Source organism: Larus michahellis, chromosome 8 (genome assembly GCF_964199755.1).
Source record: "Larus michahellis chromosome 8, bLarMic1.1, whole genome shotgun sequence".
NCBI classification, from domain to species: domain Eukaryota; kingdom Metazoa; phylum Chordata; class Aves; order Charadriiformes; family Laridae; genus Larus; species Larus michahellis.
In genome coordinates, this window is record NC_133903.1 from 26,195,220 (window position 1) to 26,214,862 (window position 19,643).

Genomic DNA, 19,643 nt, shown 5'->3' on the forward strand with positions numbered 1-19,643 from the left:
GGAGGAGAACATTTGCTCCCATGGATCTTCAATGTTCTGCCATCTCTAGGTGCTTCCTTAAAAGGTCCCCAGAAACACCTTTGCCCTGGTATCCATCCATAAGGGGCTTTGTGGTGTGGGGGAGCCCATGGAGACTCTGGAGATGAGGAAATCTCAAATGTGGCTTCAGAGCAGCTGTCTGAGTGGGGAACAAATCCAGCTCTGCATCCTTCCCCCATGGGCAGGGGTCTTAGCTACCTGCGGTGCAGATGGATGGTGGTGGTGGCTGGGAAGTTAGGACCCAGCTGTTCTAGTCCCACGGGAAAGGTGAAACAGGCTTGGGTGGGCTGTCCAGGCTGTGCAATGCCTGAGAAGTTGCCTCCTTGTGCCTGGAGGTCCCTGCTGTGGGGATGTCTCAGGGCAGCGTCCCCAAACCCCCATAGCTTGCAGACCCCACAGCTGAAGCTGCAGCTGAAGCAGGCGGGCACGGAGAAGGGCTGCGGGGCCGGGGCTGCCCAGTACCTGTGCTCCTACCTGTAGTGAGCGCCGCGAACGAGCGACAACAGGGGCTACTTAGTTTCTGCAAAAATGCCAGGAAGCTGAACTAAGATATTCCAAACTTGTGCGATCCCATAATTCTCACATTTTGGTTACATGCCTTTGAAGCAAACATGAGCTCTCGCCCATCTCCGTCTCCTTCCTCCCCGACTCTGGATCTTGCACTGGTTTTGTTTCTAATACCCTAAAAATAATGTGGGTGGAGGTTGTGCATATGTATTTCTGAAATTGCCTCCTCATTTCTGTACTCCCCCAGTGCAAGTGTTGCTCATCCTGGGTTAACAACACTGGTAGCGCTGAGGATCGAAAGCTACATGTCAAGTTATGCATCTGGCATCGTGTCCGAAACAGGAAAGAGGACAGCTCATTCAGAGGCATCATAAACACCTATGCACAGACTGTCTTTTGTGGTTTTAATTGCCTTCAGCTTGTCCTCCTGCCTTCCATACGAAAACCCAAGTGCATGCAGATTCGGTGGCTTTAGACATGTGCTGTTGGAGCCCCTGCTGTCCCTCCTAGAGGAAACATTCCCAGCCTTCGGCATCCCGAGGCATTGCAGGCCTGCTGCACGCACCCAGCAGTTGCCAAAATTTGCTGTGTTGCTCAAAATTATTTTGGTCCCTCTTCCACAGGGACCCAAAAGCTACAGTCTCCCGGGGTTTTTCTCAACCCTTTCCAATCATCGTGCCATTCTAGTGACGGAGCAAGCAGGCAGCTGGCTTTGGGGCTCTGTGAGCCTGTTGGCACTCTGCAGCAGACCCTGGTTATTTAGTCGTCTCAGTAGTTTTCCAAATAAATACCTTTCGGTGGCACATACAGCAACGTTATTCCAGCAAGGACCGAAGGAAACTGGAGAAAGTTGTCAGTATGGCTTGCTGGGTTGTTTTTTTTACAACAGTCCCAGTGCCCCCATGCCATCAGGCTGCCATGCTCCAACCAGAGGGACAGGGCAAAGAATACCCTCACCACAAACCACAGCCCCTGGCCTGCCCGGAGCACCCCGTGTGTGGGAGTCATAGGGCAGAGGCCCTTGGCCAATGCCTGGCAGCCCTTGCTGGCACCCTCCTCGATTTAGTTCCCATTTCCCAGGAAAATGCTCTCACCACCCCAAAAGGAGGAATTGGGGAATTATATAGGAGAATTTAACTTCTCAGAAAACCAGTGGAAGAACCAGTATAACTGTTTGTAAACATCTAGAAGGAAAAAGGAAATGAGTAGCAACCAGCATGGGTTTCCAAGAACAAAACCTAATATTGTCTTGTGGGGCAAGGAAGTCTCTTGGGCAGAGGAGAATCTGTGGGTATTTACTGTGCATTCAGTAATAGTTTTGACTCTCTTTTTCATAATATTCACGAAGCACGGTCTGTATGAAACTGCTGCTCAGTAGAAGCGGTGCTGAGCAATTATTGATGGTTTGTTGTCAAAATGGAAGGACACACCTTGCCCTCCTGAGACCTACCCTTCTGCAATGTGCCCCTCACCTTGGGGATCCTTCTGGGCCCTCTGGCAAGCCACGCGGGAATGGGGACATGCTCACGGGTGAGATCTGGCCTCTCGGCTCTTGCTGGTAGTCTTTGCCTATAATCTAAAGGTTTGGCCTCCACGTGGAATAAATTACTAGGAGAGCAGTGCTGTTGATCTCATTGCTGCCATCAAGTAATACAACTTACGCCCGGTGTTGGGCTGTCTTCTTGTGTGCGGTTGCTTATTTTCCACCAAGGCCGTCTTTGCCTTGAGAAGAACTGATCGCATGGTTTGATTTTGTAAAACAGTAGGAAATAGCAAAGCCTTGCAGTTATATTGGAGGAGGGAAAAAAGCAAAGTGTTACAAAGGCAAGACGTTTCATCCGGGTCCTGCTGCTCAGTGTGTGCCCCAGCTATTGCTGTTTACTGGTTGTGCCCACTCCAGAAATAAAGTATTTTCTAACTAAGGCAGATTTATTTATCAAAGTCAAGGAATTTTGCCTAAAAAGTTTGTGGACTCCTGCTCCAGTGTCTCTGAACCACCTGAGCTATCTCTTACCCTTAATTTCCCTTCCATTTGGCTTTTTCTTGCTCCTTGCTTCTAGCCACTCTTTGGCTGATGTGTGTGTCAAGGATTCGTGGCAGAGGCACTGAGCCAGTAGGGAGGCGTTCATGTTAGGCTCCTTTTGGCAGTGTAAAATAGAGAAGGAAATTGTGAACATGCTGTGAAATCACAAATAAAAATATTCACATTTATGGGGAGGAGGGATTTTGTGGGGAGATCCCAAAAGAAGAGTGTCAGCATGGAGGTAAATCCTGCTGTGCCTCATCCCAGAGTGCTGTGCTGTGATTTTTCTGAGCAAGCTGCTTTATGGCAGCAGTGGGGTGAGCAGCGGAGGGGTTCCCCCGGGCAGACCTCCAGCAGCTGCTGGTTCCTCGCTTCTGTGCGCAGAGTCATTTTCCCTGGCTGTCACAGTCCTCATGCCAAGAGAAGGCTTTTTTCCAAGAGGACCCAATGCTGAGCTCCAGCTGCACTGGGCATGGCAAAGCCAGGCAGGATTAGGACCTGCCCCTCTGACAGTGCTGGCTGCTTTTCTTGGTGCTCAGGGACTGTGGCGTGCTCAGCGCCTTGGGACAGTCTAGGCAGCATCTGGAAGTGACTAGGGAAGAGCTACATGTTTAATGGCAGTTTTTAACGGCAGCGTCGTGATGTTCAGCACAGCCACTGATGGGCAGCAGTGCAGACCTCTGAGCAAGCCAAAGTTGGCGTTCCATCAACTGGAAGCCACCGCATTTCATACCGGAATTGTTCGGTTTCTAAAGGTCAGCTGCTGCCTCCTTTTTGACATGACAGGAGATTTTCCGTTGCTGGTGGTGATCTTTGCTCTGAGTGTTATCTCTTTCCAGTGAGCCCCTGTGGACCGTGCTCTTTTGTTCCTAAGAGTGGTCTTCATTAACCACGGTATCAGCTGAGTGGGTAGGGGCTAAGCGTTCACTGTGACACCTTTAAAAGGTCAAAGTGAACTTAGTCATACCATCTCCCTTCCTTTTCCTCAGTAGCTGCTTCAGTCAGAAATCCCACCGCACCACACCATCATACCACAAGATATCAGGAGAGAAAAATCAAGTACATCTTTTGCCATTTTTATGGTAAAGAAAAATAACAATCTATGGAAAAAAAAAAAAAAAGAAATAATTCTACAGCTGACATTCAGAAATGCAGGTGGTCTCACAGAGCTCCCTGGCTCAGCCAGCTCCATTCCCAGTCATTCCCGCAGTGTTAAAAACCGCTAGGAGGGATGTGAAGCTGGTGGTGCTCCAGACACAGCTCTGCTCTTGGCTAAGGAAGTGGTTTCTCTTGCCTATCTGGCACTGTCGTCATTGACCTGTATGCTTCCCCTCATCATCTACATGGGAGTTTTTTGGCCAACAAAGATGATCCCAAAGCCACCCCTTCTGAAAATGAGGTTTTATTGCAACCCTTGATTCTTCCTGTGGGTCTCTAACTCAGTCACTTCTTTTAAACATGGTGATAGGAATTGCAAACAGGGTTTTGGGGAAGATTTGCAGGCAGAGATACTACCTCTTATTAGTTCCCTTCAACAGCTGGAGTGAAGCGTGAGCAGATGGGTGGGGGGCAAGCAGAGACTGCAGTAAAGAGAGGGGGAGTTAATGGCTGGTGACCTTCCTAGGACAGAGACAAACTGGGGATTGTCACAGCTCTGTCTGCAAACCCCAACCTCTACCATGTGTCCTCTATCTTGGGGTGACTTGTGCTTTTTAATCAGTGGTGATGGCCTTACCTTTACTTCAAGCTGTTGCGTTAAAGAGGTGGAGAAGGGTTAGACACCATTCCTGCCCCAGCCAAGCCCAGCGAGAAAGACCCGCCTGCAGTACCATTTCCTACTTCATGAGTCAAGTCACTTCATCTCTTTGTAGGTGTTTTATTGGGATGAAATGTTCATTCTTTTCTAATCAGCATTTGTGCAATCGTCTTCACCTGCCTCTCACCATCATCTTTGTCATCAAAAATTAATCCATTAGTGATGGAACTCCAGAGACTCAACCAAGAACTGGTGTCAACAAAAGCACATTGACCAGCATGATGCTTCATAGCATCTCCCTCACAGGCAATACGAACTCTTTCCTTTTCTTGTTTTCTGAATATTGTTTTCTTAACAGCTGTCAGGTTAAACTTCTGGCTAAATTGTTTCCTTCAGTGTTTCTTAAACACCTCTTAAAGAGCTCTAACTGTCTATTCATAGTCATTTAGTTATTGTTTTTTCCACCTGGTCAGTTTTGCTCATAATTTCCCCTAATTTATATAACCCCTTTTGAAATATCTAGTATCTGTATTACTGGTTGGGGCTGCCCTTTGTTTGCTCATACTGACTATAATCAGATCATGGTCACTACTCCTTAAGCCCTGACCACTTCTTCAGTAATTAAATCATCTTTACTCACTGCAAAAAGCACTAAATATAAGCACTTGCATCCGGCTTAACAGTTTCTGTATTAGCAAATGTCCATCTGAAACCTTTGGAAACTCTCCTGACACTCACCCTGGTCACAAATGAGTCTCGATAGAGATTTTTCCCACAACATCGCAGTTTCCTTCTCCAGATGCCGTGGGAGCGAGGTTGCTGGAACCTGGTGCCAATATCTGCTTTAACGCAGCAGGCAGAAACAACCTGCACTCAGTTTTCTTTTTTTTTTATTCTTTATTCCTTTTATTTGCCAAAGACTGAATTGCCTCGATGCAGCCTGAATGAATGACTGAAAAATTCTTATTACAACAGGGGTTTCCGTAGGTATAAACTTTTACTTCTGGATGAGACGAGAAAAGGTTCCTATCTCCAAAAAGCAAGCAGTCCTTGGCCCCTTCTCCCAGGGTGCCCCAGCAGATAGTCCTTGGGTCTTTTAGGCTCATCTAATGCCGATTGCACTTCCTCTGGGCTGTTTTTGCCGTTTCCTCTGGGCTGTGTGTCGTAGCGAGCAGGAGACCACATGCGCTTGCAGGAACAGCCCATGGGTGTTGTGGACAGGGGCGCCCACAGCCATCACATGGCCACGTATTTTGGGTACGCGCAGGGGCTCTACAGATGAGTGCATCCAGCCCCTCCGCAGCGGCAGTGCAGTGGGCTGCAAGGCAGTATTGAGAGCCTCAAATGACTAACTCCGGCCGGAGGTTTTCTCTGTATTACACACAGCAGCACTCGTGCTCTGGTAGGCTTTAAAAAGGGGGACGGCACAAAGGCTGTGGTTGCAGCCGGAGCCCCCAGAGACTCCGGCTCCCTGCCCTTCCCACGCAGCCATCACGCTGCCAGCCCTGAGGGACGCAGGCAGGAGTACAAGGGGTACGGCAGGACGAAACTCCGGGGGGCCAAGCACTCAGCCCCTCATCACCGATATAGACAACTGACCTGTGTTTGTTTTCTTCTTCACCTGCCACTTTCGCTAGTCCGTAAGTGAAATATAAACAGCCCTGCCTGGTTTCTCCCATAGAGACACGAACACAATTGGGCTTCAGGAACATGTTCGGGGCTCCCTTGCCTGTAGCCAGCACCCCATGCACCCCAGCCAACCTGGGGGGGCTTGAGAAGGGACACTTCTCTGCAGGCAGGCAAGCAGGTATGCGTTCATACCAGTGTCCCACTGTGGAAGCCTGTGCTGAGCTCAGTTTGTGTTAGGGTTTGCCAAATCTGGCAGCCTGATAGAGGTAAGGCTGCCCCAGCTCTGACTTCCTGGGTGCAAGCAGCAAGGAGGCAGAGCGTACACGCACACAGCACATATGTACATACACACACAGGACACATATATAGGCATACACACACAGTCAGCCACGCAGATCAGCACAGGCAGAAAATGCACAGTCCGCACACAAACAGCACCACTGGGCCCATCCTTTTCCCCTCGCTGGCTAATCAGGATCGAGGCCCATTAGCAGAAAATATATACATATGTATATACACACAATATAGATTCCTCCAGCTGCTGGTCTTAGACACGCAGCCTCTCCATGACCCTTTTATTCTAGTTTCCAGCTGGCCTGGCTTGCTAGCGATCACACACACCAACATACCCACCCGCACCCCAGCCTCCCGTCGCTGCCACTTCGCTCTCCCTTCGCGGCCGTGCACGCTGAGCAGAGACCCTCACCAGGAAAACAGCGAAAGGGATTTTTAATAAGCAGCCAGGACATGGAGCAATGATCAGACAGAGGGCATGGCCAGACAGAAATACAAGCAGTCCCTTTGTCTCCTTTTCCCACGCTGTTTCCTCCCTAAAACGCCTCCTTGATGCTTCCATTTGCTCCTTCACCCAGACATTCCACAATAAGTCACGTACAGTCTCAGAGGGCTCTTCCCAGCATCCTGTAATAAGACTTATGTGCCTTTGGGCAATCGCCCTCTTTTCTGGGCAGACAGGGAGAGTTTCCTAGTTCCTCGCCAAGGCAAATGCAGTGACCCAGGGGGTGTATAACCACCTGACCCCAGCAGTGTCCTCTTTTCCCTGGTGCCACCAGCGCTCACGTGTTAAACAGATACTTGGAGCATTTGTTGCTTTTCATTTTCTTTCACATAGCTACAAACCTCTGGACAGGCTCCCGCACTGACACTAACACCTGTTAAATATTTCACTGCGAGACTGCAAAACCAGTAAGTTATAGCTCTGGGATTTGGCGGCATCTTTTTCTTGTTAAATCATCTCTCCTTATTCAGTGTTTAGGGATTTTTTTTTTTTTACTGTATGAAGCTTTTTTAGAACCTTAAGAGACGGATTTCTTTCAGTCGTACCTTCAGTGTAGCTTATTCCCCGAGACTCCTTTTCCCTGCCAACATGCTCAGTTCCCTTTAAGGCTGAGGACAGGGGAAAGAACCCAGATTATTTTGTTTTTACAGCATTTCTTCTCCTTTCATGGCATCTGCCCCACACAGGGAGGGAGCTGCAGTAGCCAGACCCACCACCTGATGTGGAAATGCTGGTTGTCGGGGCATGGCTGCTGGAGTTCACCTGCATCCCAGCCACAGCACCTACGACAGGTGAAGTGAAGCCTCACTGTCCCGACCCTGCTTTGGGCAAACCCCTGGGCAGAAGAAGTCCCTGCCCTGCTCCCTGTACACCCAGAGATGGCCTCAGCTGGCCCAAGGGATGCTCCCCTGATGCGTAACGAGCTGAGCCTGTCTCCAGCCTCTGCAGCCCTTACCTGCAGGTTCAGCTTCCCTCCAGGTCCAGCTGCTAACGCTCTTTCCCAGCCCATGGCACGCCAAATCCGAGTCTAGCTCTCCCACGTGGGGATTTTTTTTTCTTTTTGATCCCCTTCCATGCAAAAAAAGGTTTGCACACAAAAGAAAAGACTTTTCAGAAAAAAAAAAACAACAACACAATTGCCTTTCTGTCCCAATTCTGAGCAACCTTTAGTGCTAATAATAATAATAATAATAATAAACCTGTATTTTTTTCCTGGGAAAGGCTTTCTGCGCCACAGCCCATCTGGGGATGCAGAGAAAGCCACAGCCAGTGGCAGCGCTGCCCTGCCTCCTGCTGCCCTGGGGAGGAGGGTCAAACGCATGTCCTCCTGTCTCTGTGGGGGTCCCCAGGGCCGCCTGGGATGGGTCCCATGCAAGGACAACAATCAGATAAGAGGCTCCAAGCAATGACTTGACACGTGGATGTATTTCCTTTGAAACTCAAGCAAAAAAAAGCACTTGCAAGCAGTGAGCACAGGTCTGAACATGCTTAACGTGTCTGAACTGGGGTTTAGCACCCAGACAGGTGCTTACCACTAGCCCAGCTCCTTTCCCACCACCCAATCTGTGCCTTCAAGCTTGCACCATGTGTCCCATACATCGGCTGGGAGAGAGCCACCAGCGACATCCCTTGATCTGGCCAGAGGAAGAGAAATCAGCTTTTCCTTTGGACTGCAGCATGGAGAAGAGGACGCCAGGCTGGAGTGTCATGGCTGTAAGCAGGAGCCGGCCCTTTCCACCAGCCTTGCCTCGCGGTGCTAGCCTCTTGCCACTGCTTCCCCCACCTACGTGGGGCAGGGAGCGACCCTCAGGAGAAGCACCTTTTTCTCCCCGGGCAGCGTCAGTGCCAACCACAGCGCAGGATGTCTCTTGCTCATTGTCTCCCCGTGACTCAACTAGGTCAACCGAAGGCAGGCAGTGAGCGAGCAAGGAGGCAGCCGTGGTGCAAGAAGGGGTTTCTCTTCTCTTAATGCCATGGGCTGTCATCAATTTGGGACATTTTCCGGCCCTGATTTGAAGACAGGAGTGACGGGAAATCTGTCCACACTTGGGCCTGCTCTTACACATACCCTCAGCAGCTCCCCGTGGGCACTAAAACCTGTGTGAGCCCTGATGGGAGTGAGCCCAGATGGGAGTGAGCCCACCAGCTTGCCAGGCTGGGACGCTTGGCTGGGCAGGCTGGGACAAAGGAGAAAGTGGACCACTCCCTCCAAACTGGTGCCCCATCCTGCTTTGATGGTGGAGTATGGAGGTACCTGTGAGAGACCTAGCTGTGAGGTTCCATCAAATCTCAAACGGTTTGTGCGGTGCTTTGCCAGGTTTCATGGCCGCTTTCTCATCTTTCTCCCAGTCACTTTTCTACTTCCTCTGCTAATTTCTCTCTTGGTTGTGTTACTCTTGGCAGGCTTGGCACCATAATTGTGCTAATGGGTAAATAATATTTGTTGTTATGACAGTTGCACCATTACCATCTACAAAATCACTGTCGATCTGGGTAGAGATGCTGGTTAGTGCTGAAAAATAAAGTCCCCGTGGCTTTACATGGCACCCACACTTGTCTCGAGGTTGTGACGCCCTAGCCCTGCCTGGTGGGCTTCCCTCTCCCACAGTGACACTGGAGTGAAGGGGGGACTTTTTAAAGCCGCTGTCTCCATGGCTATTCATCAGGCCAGCAGAAACATTTGAAGAGCTGCCTTTTGATCCATTTTGCTTCCTAACATTTGCTTTATATGGGTTTGTTGCAGTTTAACTGCAAAGAAATCAGCATTTTTGCTGGAAAAGACTTCTGGTATTTGGTGGCCAAAAAAAAAAAAAAAAAAGAAAAAAAATCCCAGAGAAGTACAGCTGATAATGTGGTGGAGTCATCTGCGTAGTGCTGGGAGCGGGCGCAGTCATGTCTCTCCACCCAGCGATATCATCAATTCTGCTATGACTTGTGCAGAACATAGGATGGAAAAAAAGAAAGTGCTCGAGTCAGCTGGAAATTTTCAGGTGGAGTGTGTGTCTGCAGGCAGGGCCACTGCCTCCCGGGAGTCCACCATGATCGGCAGCCTCAGCCACCCAACGGCCCCCGTCCGAGAGCCACACTTGGGTGCAAAAACTCCCCTGGGAGCCAGAGAGCCCCAGCCTTGGCATGGTGACCCCGGGATGGAGAGAGGGGAGGTGGAGGGGCTGCTACAGCCTCCGAAATGAAGACGGCTGGTTCTCCTTAGCCATGTGTCCTCCTGAAACAGGAGCCGGGGGGGTTGTGGGGCTGCTGGAGAGACAGATGCAGGGCAGGAGCTTTGGCAGTCCCTGTACCTTCTCAGTGACGTTATTGACCCAGGCTGACTTAGCCACATAGTAAGAGTCTGGGAGCCCCTACATCTGATGTCCCACACCTGGGCCAGCGTTGCTCCCCTAAGGCAAACACCTCGGAGCTAGTGGGTGCCAACTGGTCCCTGTCATCTCGGTACGGGGTCCCTCAAGCTGAGCAGGGTTGTTTGAGGCTGGGCAATGTGGGCTGGTGACACTTTTCCACCCCATGCAGAGCCCTGTATAGGCTTTTAATAATACGGTATGTATGTAGTCAAATACAGGGTAAAAATGCACTACTTAAGAGTCCGATTGTCCCAGGGTCCGAGCAATCCAATGCTTGCATCCCTAAGACTTTGGTAACTTTCCTAGATATCTTTAAAGATGAAAAACCAAATCCCAGCCGTCAGAGACTGACAGGCTCCTGGGGCAGAAGGTTTCTATCAGTGCTGGACACCAGGTCCTTAAGAGGAGCGTTGTCTGCAGAGCAGGGACACCGCCGTGTCCCCGGAGTGCCATCCTCCATCCTGCCCTCACTGCAGGAGCTGTTCGAGGGCAGCCCCAAAGCCTGGCTAGAAACCCCAGTACTGCCCTGAAGCCCCAAAAAGGAGCCAAGAAGCCGAGAGCTGCAAGCCTGTACCCAGCTGGAACTGGCTCAGAGGGTCATAGAGCCGAGAGCACCCAAGCCACAGTTCTGCGGCACCATGGGCAGCTGGTGTGCCCCGAACTGCAAATTGCTTGGGCAGATCTTATTTTTGAGCAGTCTTTGCCTTTACAGAGAATGCCAGTCCCTCTGTCTCTGTTTGAGTTGTAGTGAGGAAAATAAGCCGGTTTCCTCACCAGGCAGTTTTGCCGTGCTGATAGGAAGCAGGAAGGAATTTCCCTGGGGACATAACCCTGCGATGCCCCAAAAGCAAACCAGAGATAGCTGTGTCAGGGGAAACCACTGGAGTGAGCCCTGCGACCTGCGTCCCATCCATCTCACCACAAGCCGGCAGTGCGGCAGTACCAAACCCACTACAAAAACTGCCCAGCTCCCCCTCTCCTCCCCACCAGTATGGATTTTCATGCTTCTTTTAGGCCTCTTTTCAAGCTGACGCCTTCTGGGCTCAAAAACGCTCTTGACAATCTGATGGCCATCAGTCAATCCAGTGGCTGATCAGTTTAAGCAAACCTAATCCCTGCTAAATGCTGTACCGCATCAGCCGGTGGTGGGACGCCTTGGCCAAAGGAAGGCTGGGTGGCTTGCAGGGCTGCATCCCTGCCTGCCTGTTTCCCCTGGCTTAAAATAAGCCCCAGTGAAAGCTGCTAAATATTGGGATCCCATTCTCAGCTTAACTTGCCTTCTGGTGACTGCTTTGTCGACAAGGTGTGATTTGCTCCAAGAGGCCATGTGGGAGGAATGGAGGAAATAAAGTTGTTAGGTTGGTTTTCACACTACTGGGAGTAGGAAAACTAACGGATGGGAGCTACCGTTTGGGAAGCCAGCTCTCTTATAGCAGATGCCCGCAGTAAGTAATGATTTAAGCCTCTCAGAGAGCAGCTTTTCCCTACTCTCCAGTGTTTATGTACAGCATCGCTTGGGCATTAGGCCACATGGCCTGGTTGGTTCCAATTCCCAAGAGAAATGAGCTTGTATGTCTCTGTTTTCCTGTGGGTTTTTGCAATATTATTTCCTTTGAGTTTCTGGATCTGAAGTTTCACCGAGACTCGTGCTCTCATTTACAGCATGCAAGTTGTCCAAGAGCGAATAAATCACAGGAAATGACCACACAGAGCGGTGGCAGTTGGGATGCTTCTGCCTCTTGAGGTTTGCTATGGACCATATTCATGGAAGTCAGGTCAGTGAAGGTACTCTGAGTGAAGCCTGGGCTAAATACTCCTTCCTATGCACTCCCCATATTCCTGGAAGCAGCGTTATGTTCCCATATCAGCGGTGACTATTTGCATGTGGTGCAAAGTCCTAACCAGCAGCGAGGGGCTGGGGACTGCACTGTAGTGTTGTGCTGAAATTGTGCCTCTCAGCAGGCTTTTACATGGGTTTTTTTATTTTTCCTATATGACAAGATCCTCCCCACCATAAAGCTCATCTTCTCATTGTAGCTGTCTTTGGGAGTCAAGAAAATGATCCATTAAGAGCCTTTATATGTTGGGTTTTTTTAAAAAAAAGAAAATTATCTTCAACCACATCGTCCGTGGTGCACGGCATTTGTCTTGGGACAGGCAGCGGTCTCAGGCTGTGAGATGGGGACACGAGCTGCAGCTGGTCTCACCGTCTTCCCCCCCTCCTCAGCAGTGTGCCGTCCAGAGCAGTGCCAGCCTACGGCTCAAGCCTCCCGGCTGGGTACAGAACACTCAGAGAAGTTTCAGTTGCCCATAGCATCCCCTTTTCAACCATTCCCCCCCACACCCAGGCATCCCCACTGTCACTTCCAGCTCTCTGCCCGCACACGGATGCAGTGAGGTCCTGGTGGGCTGCATTTAACCTTGTGGTCCAGAGTTGCGTTGCGAGAGTGGGCCAGGAGGAATCCCCCTCTTATCTCGCTGATATTTGCGTCATGGGTGCATCAGGCTTTGGAGGTGTGTTTCCCACTGTGCATGGCTGCCCAGGGGGCTGTGTGGGTGCCTATCAGGGACTGGCCGTGGCTTCGGCTGGGCTGGCTGGGGGCTGTAATGATGGATCTCCTCTGCTCCGTGGGTCTGTGACTCACTGAGATGAGACTGAACCAAAGTGCTCGCAAAAAGACTACAGGAAGAAGCACACAAAGATCAAGATCTAGTTTACCCAGACACCACCGAGTCCTCTTTTTTTCATGGACACGTAATTCACTGGGCCCAGACCACAACAAGGGGAAAAGCAGCATCTTCATACCAAGTGAGATCCTGGACCCCCTCCCCAGGCGAGCTCTTAACCGGGGGCCAGTGGGGACCAGGACACACCAAGGACACACATCAACCTTCGCGCTCAAAGAGCGATGGGCTTCTGCCTGGTGATCCGGGGAAAGAATTAGACTTTAGATGATGTGCTTTAAATAGAAAACTCACTTCTGAAGTGAGCTGAAAACCACAGATAAGGATGGCGCAAAGATGTGGCTAAACTGCCAAGGAATTCCCCCAGCAGAGCAAGCCATGGTGGCAGCCCCAGCCCACCCCAATCTCCCCGCTGTCCCCCAGCCTCTGCCGGCACCACGCAGCTGGGAGGAGATGTAACGTGGTGTCATCACCCAGAGAGCTGCTTCTTGGTGGTCAGTTGTAGCCTGTATAGCCCAGTATTTCCCCAGCTGTTAAGTGGAGGCAATGGGGCGGCTGCTGCGTGGCACTCCTCTCCCTCTCCCCTTGTGGCCAGCCGGGGTGCGGGCTGGGCTCCGGCTGGGGTCCCTGCAGCTTCCCTGGCCCCTGCGGCTCTGGATTTGGTAGCGATGCCAAATGGGGCTGCTACACCCCTCCCCAGCCTTTTTTGGGTTGATGCAGCTGCGAGGCACTGCCCAGCTTGCCAGCAGCCCCGGGACTGCAGCCGTGAGCAAGGGCAGCATCGGCCCGGCTGATCAACGCCTGCAGCTCTGGTAACACACCCGCCCCAGAGGGACAGGCTAAGGCCCATCTGCCAACTGGGTAGGACATCAAAAGGGAACTTTCAGAACCCCCCATTGGTGCCACAGGAGGACGGCCGCTACTACCCAGCCCCCCCCCCAGCTCCCTGTGAGCCCCTGGAGAGGCATGGAGACTGGCCGCAGCCTTTTTCTGTATGGCTGCCAGTGGGTGCAGTCCTTCTTGCCTGCCCAGCCCCTTCCCAGCCACGCTGTAACACTGGATCTCTCCAAACTTTAAACAAGCTGGGGAGCAATGTGCTCCTGCCCCGCTGTAGCAGGCGGGCAGTGTCATTACCCCGGCCCAAGGGAGCAAATGTGCCTCAGACATGCCGCAGACATGCCTCAGACATGCCCCAGACATGCCCCTACGCTCTGCTCTTTAAGAGAAATCCTTAGTGCTTCTCTCCCTCCCCAGTTTCGGTTTGAAAAGCAGCTACAGCTCCTCTCGCCTGTGACACTGACAGGAAACCCGTGGACCCGTGGCCAGTGCACGCTTGTGTCCCAGGGCGCCAGGCTTGCAGGCACGGGCACGCATTGCCCTCACCGCCTGGCCATGGGGCAAGCCTGGCCCCACGGCATCAACATCAGGAGAGGGAAGCATGAGACTGACAACATGTTTCTGCAGCAACTGGAAATTTTGTTATAAAAAAACCTGTGATGGCCAGGATCATTCCAGCTGCTTCAGCTCTGCCTCTGGCTAGGGACCGCACTTTTTTCCCTGTCATTGCCGTTTTCAGAAAACACTGAGGAATAAATAATCAAAAGCCCAGAAACAGAAGCTATGACTAATGGTCTTTGAGCTTCCTCCAAGTTTAACAGCAGAGCAATAAACAATTACAAGAACAGAAATGAGACCAGGCAGCAAATGGGCAGTTGCTGGGAGCACCAAGCTGCTTCTCCGTCACCTGGACGATCTAGTATTTGGGCAGTCAGGCCCATGCTTTTATTTTTCACATAGTCCTTTTTACTAGCATCAAAAGCAATAGCCATTAAGTGCCCGGGGGGAGCAGAAGCGTCAGGGGCACCAGAAGGGTCCCGTGTGCCCTCGCCACGATGCTAGCAAAGATGCCCATGGGAGCTGTGCTCTGCTGCTCCTCTCCTGGTCTCCAGCAATGCCTCAGGACCATGGAGGACACACTTCCACAGTGCCGGGTCCATGCCTTGACCTGCCCTGACAGTGGGGCTAAAGCCCTGGGGTAGACCACAAGCACCCCTGAGGTCAGGCAAGAAGATACAGAAAGAGGAACTGTCATCTTATTCCCATAGCACAGGCAGAAGCGCGGCTGTGGTTAAACGCCAGCTCTGAGGTATTGCTCATTTGCATCATTCACTTACCTCAGCCGCTTTGATGTTGCACATGAGGTTATGGTGCCCGTGAGGTTATGGTGCCCGGAGCTCCCATTTACCCCAGGAAGACAGGTATGACCATGCTACTCTCTGGTGAACATGACCACCGCCATCCAGGCAGCCTGCTTGGCTGCAGGCTTGTCCCTGCTCCCTCCCTGTCCCCACTGTGGCCAGCTGAGCCAGCAGCAATGTAGTACCCAGGGGACCTGGCCCCACTTGCTCATCACCGCCTTCCCAGGAGCCAGAAAAGGCTTGTGGGGCTCCTTAGGCCGGGAGGGTGCCTGTGCCCCTTTAGGCACTGGGGATGGTGCTCCTTCCTTGGCCTTCGTGTCATTTCTGCAAGACGCAGCATGTCCCTGTGGTGCTACATGGTCGGTGCCTCCCCCACCCCCCCCACCTCCCATCCCCTCCCTCCCCGGTGGAAAACTTGCAAAAGGTGCCTCTGGGAGCTCACCCAGCGCGACCGTGAAGTGGGCTGCTCAGACCTGGCAGCACACGAGGTGAAGGAACAGCCACCAGCCAAGGGCTGCTTGGGTGACCACAGCACATGAGGGCAAGGCAAGCCCAACGGCGGGGGGATGCTACCAATGATGCCAATATCTCCCTGGGGTGAGACAGACAGAGCTGACCTCAGTGGGCCCCGGACAGCCCTCAGACTGGGGGCTTGTCCCTTGGGGTCATTGCAGATGCCATTAGGTGCAAGCCAGCCCCACCGCCTGCTTACTGGTAATTAAAGGTGGGATCTCCAGGTGGCTGTGGCTGCTCTGTATTAACATTGCTCTTCAGCCTTTGTTTTCTTTCTTTCTTTTTTGGATCCAGGTGCAGAGGTTTAATTTTAATGGGCTCAGCTGTGTGCAGGGGCCAGCACCTCCCTTGAGCATCAAGGTGGAGGCAGCCAGTTTAGACGACCCAGGACCCGGACACGTTCTCTACAATGCTGAAGCTGCAACTACATCCACCCCTCGCACACCAACGCCTCAGGAGCTGGAAAGTGACTGGGGTGAGCTGTACCACCGACCACGCAGCAGGGAACAGCCAGGCTGAGCTGACAGCCTGTAAAAACGCAGAGAGGCAGCTCCGGCATGAGTGTGGCGGCCATTCGTTACCAGGAGCTGGCAACCAGCAGCAGTTGGGCTGTGCTCAGGTGTTTTTTTTGTGTGTATGTGCGTGCTACTGGGTGTTTGTCTTTGCCTCTTTTGGTTTTTTTCCACCCGTGGGCGTCCTGAAGACTCAAATAATGCAAATCACCCCCGGCACTGTCCATGTGGGGCGAGGGGAGCTGGAGCCCACAAAACCACAGGGAGCATGTGAAGCCAGACAGTGCATCTGCCCCACCAAGCACCATCACGTCCCTCTGGCAGAGGCCTGGCCTCATCTGGTTCTCATCTGAAAAAAAAACCCCACTAAATCAAGCCCTGCATGTTGTGGTTTACTGGGAAGCACCAGGAAAAGGCAGGAGAACTGTTCCAGGGGAGCGGGGAGGTGAAGCCTTGACAGTAGTGATGGGCTTCCTGGCCATCCCCACACCCTTTGTGGGGGGGCTCACAGTGCTGGGAAAGCACAGGAGCTGCTGCATAACCACACACTGCTGAGCAAAGGCTGCCCCCAAAGCCTCCTGGGCTTTGGAGACCAGGTTCTGCCATTCCTTCACATCTGCTTCCCAAATTGGCTTTTTCAACCAAAAGAAAAAAAAAAAAAGGAGAGAAAATATTCCCAACCTCCTGTTCTCTTCCCTTCTGCCCCGGCTCTTGAACTCCCTGTGTTTTTTTTCCCTTGGGAACATGGATGCTGAAGACTACAGGGTTGCACCAGCTGTTTTGGAAACAGGATGCCTGTGCTCGGGTACGGCGCGAGCTGTGCTTGACTGCGTCAGCATCGCTGGCTTTCACAGCCGGCAGGAGTGAAACTGAGAAAGCTGAAGTGGAGGGATAACGCAGCCCGCGTATGAACAGCCCAGGATGTACGGGCTCAGCCGCACATGGGGGCGTGGGGACAAGCGGCGGCACCCCCTCACCATTCAAATGTGGGTCAGGGAAGGGAGCCGTGCCTCGGCAAGGCAAACCATGGAGCGGGGGGAACACACAGGCTGTCCCACACGGGGCTTCATACCCCAGTTGTGATGGCGAGAGCCCACAGCCACCGGCAGATGTGAGGCAGGGGTAGCTGGCAAGTGGCAGCCAGCCGGCACAGGCACAGCAGGAGTGTGGGGAGCATGGCCGCGCACAGCCAGCCCACGCTGTGGTGTGCCACAGGCGGCCCCGCTGCCCCAGGGGCAAGGACACAGCTCTTTGGTTTGCTGCTAACATAATTTATGACTCACTGCATCGAGGAGTGTAACAGTGTTCGGGGCAGGAGGATAAATACTTGATTATTTTTTTTTTGTCCCAAGGGCTTTTTTCACCCCTTTTTTCAGCACTGCCAATATCAAGAGTTTTCTGAACTGCAGCTGCTGACCCCCAGGATGGCGGCCAGGGCTGCATGCGGTACCTGTGGCAGCTCCAGAAGGGAGGCCAAGCCACGGTCTGCTCCATGGCCCTGGCTGAGGGACGGACACACACCTTGTCTCCATCCTCTCCTGATGGACAGTCCTGGCAGAACAAAGGCCACTACGCTGTGTGGCGTCTGCTGCCTACGGTGAAGGGCCAGCCTTTACTCTCCCCCATCGCTTGCTTGCAGGCTCCAGGGAAAGCTGGGGAGTCCAGCTGAGACGTTTTGCAGGGCAGGAGGGATTCATACAGATGAACCTCCAACACGGGAGAAAGGAGAAAAGCTGCTAACGCCAGGTTAGCCACTGGCCCCCTGCAGAACGGCAGGGCTACAACCTCCACCGAGTGCTGCCAGGAAAGCTGACAGACAGCCATGCTCTTCCTCCGTCTTTTCCTACCTTTAAGAAGCACAGTAGAGAGTGGATGAGGCCAGAGGAGAAGTTGGTGGATAAGCATTATTCTGAAGCCATTTATTATGGAGTTCTTTATTAAGTCTATTTATTATAGAGTTAAAAAAAGAGATTTGATACCTCACAACAATCTTCTGGCTGGGGGCAGGGGCAACAGTAAAGCAGGGTGAGCTGCTTTGTGATTTCTTTCTGGTAGGAAAATAGCTTTTTAGTGAGAAATGAAAGTTTCAGAGGAAAAACGTCTGAAATATTTGTTCTTCCCTAGAGCAAAACAGAGTATCTGCTACCATCAGCATTTCATATAGTCTAATAACAAAATATTAATATCTGAAAAATCAAGGCTACAATTCACAGAAAGGCTTTGTAGCAACCTCCTACAGCACACAGACTCAGCCAGACCTCACATGGAGCATCTGCTTCTGAGCTATAAATAAAACCATCCGGGACCGTTCCCTACAAGTGTCTTTACTGTTGCAGTCCAGCCCCTCACTGAAACGGAAAGAGCTAAAAGAGGCGTTTCGGTAGTTACCTGCGGCAGGATGACAACTTTGAGAACTGCTGGCCAACCACCAGAGATACAAGAGCAAGCTGGCCAGCTGGGCATGCGATGGCGGAGTAAGGAAGGGAAAGAGGACCAGGCCTTTGCCCGCATGCACTGCTGCCAGGACTTGGACAGGAGCACTGCCTCCCCACTCCAAAAAAGCTCTAAAAACCTTCAAAGGGTTTAAAGGAGCTAATGGGCTGCTCCATGCCAAGAGCGGGAGCCCTTCCTGTGAGATAAAAGCAACCCCAGCTCCTTCTCTTTCTTCTTATCGAAGTGGAGTTTCAGAAGTGGCTGTCGTTGCACAGAAGCAGCTATCTGATTGTGGGAGCTTTTAAATTTAACAAAGACATAACAAAACCCACCAACGGGAAACTGGTTTCAGAAATTCAAATGGAAACAATACCTTTTAATGATAACCAACAACACACCCCCAGAGAGGCAGTCACTAAGCTGATGCCTGCCATCTTTCTGAGGGAGATCTCTTCAGAGATGATTCCTCTGGGGCTTACCTGGGCACCATATCCAGATGGAGCAGAAGAAGCTGCTCCAACCCAAACCATTCTATGATCCAGTCCTGCTCCTGGGCACAGTTCCCCAGCAGCTGGCACCACGGGGCGAGGGTACGGGACAGACATGTGGCAAAGGGTCTGCTCACAGGCTGGGCCAGAGGAATGGCTCCGCTAGACGCCCCTGAGCTGGTGAGGGGGCCACAAACACTCGCTGCGGTGGCAGTTGCCAGTTCTTTTCCACAAATGTACCCATTGCAGGGACATCAAGGCTCTGAGCAGAGCCCCAGAAGCACCACGTACTGCTCCAATGCAGGAACTTTTTGTCCTCACTTAAATGGCCCACAGGCAGAACAAGAGCCTCCACTACTCCACCAGAGAGAGCATCCTCAGACTGAGGAGAGGCTGCAGTCATAAACCCCCGCCTTGGCCAGATGTTATCTGGAGACACAAACTCATTTCCTGGCAAGAAATGAATCAAAAGTGCTACAAAAAACTTCACTTGGGTGCCCTTCGTGGCGATAAATTATTCTTGCACAAGTTTTCTGTCCAGTTAGATATATATCTCAATGCTGTGATCTAGAAAAAAAAAAACTAATAGTTTAATCAGGCCCTTGGACCGTAATCGAACGCAAGGCTGGAGGAAGATTACAGCGGCAGCTCGGTGGTGGCCAGCAGCCTGTGCTTGACCAGCAGAAATCTGCACCATGTTTC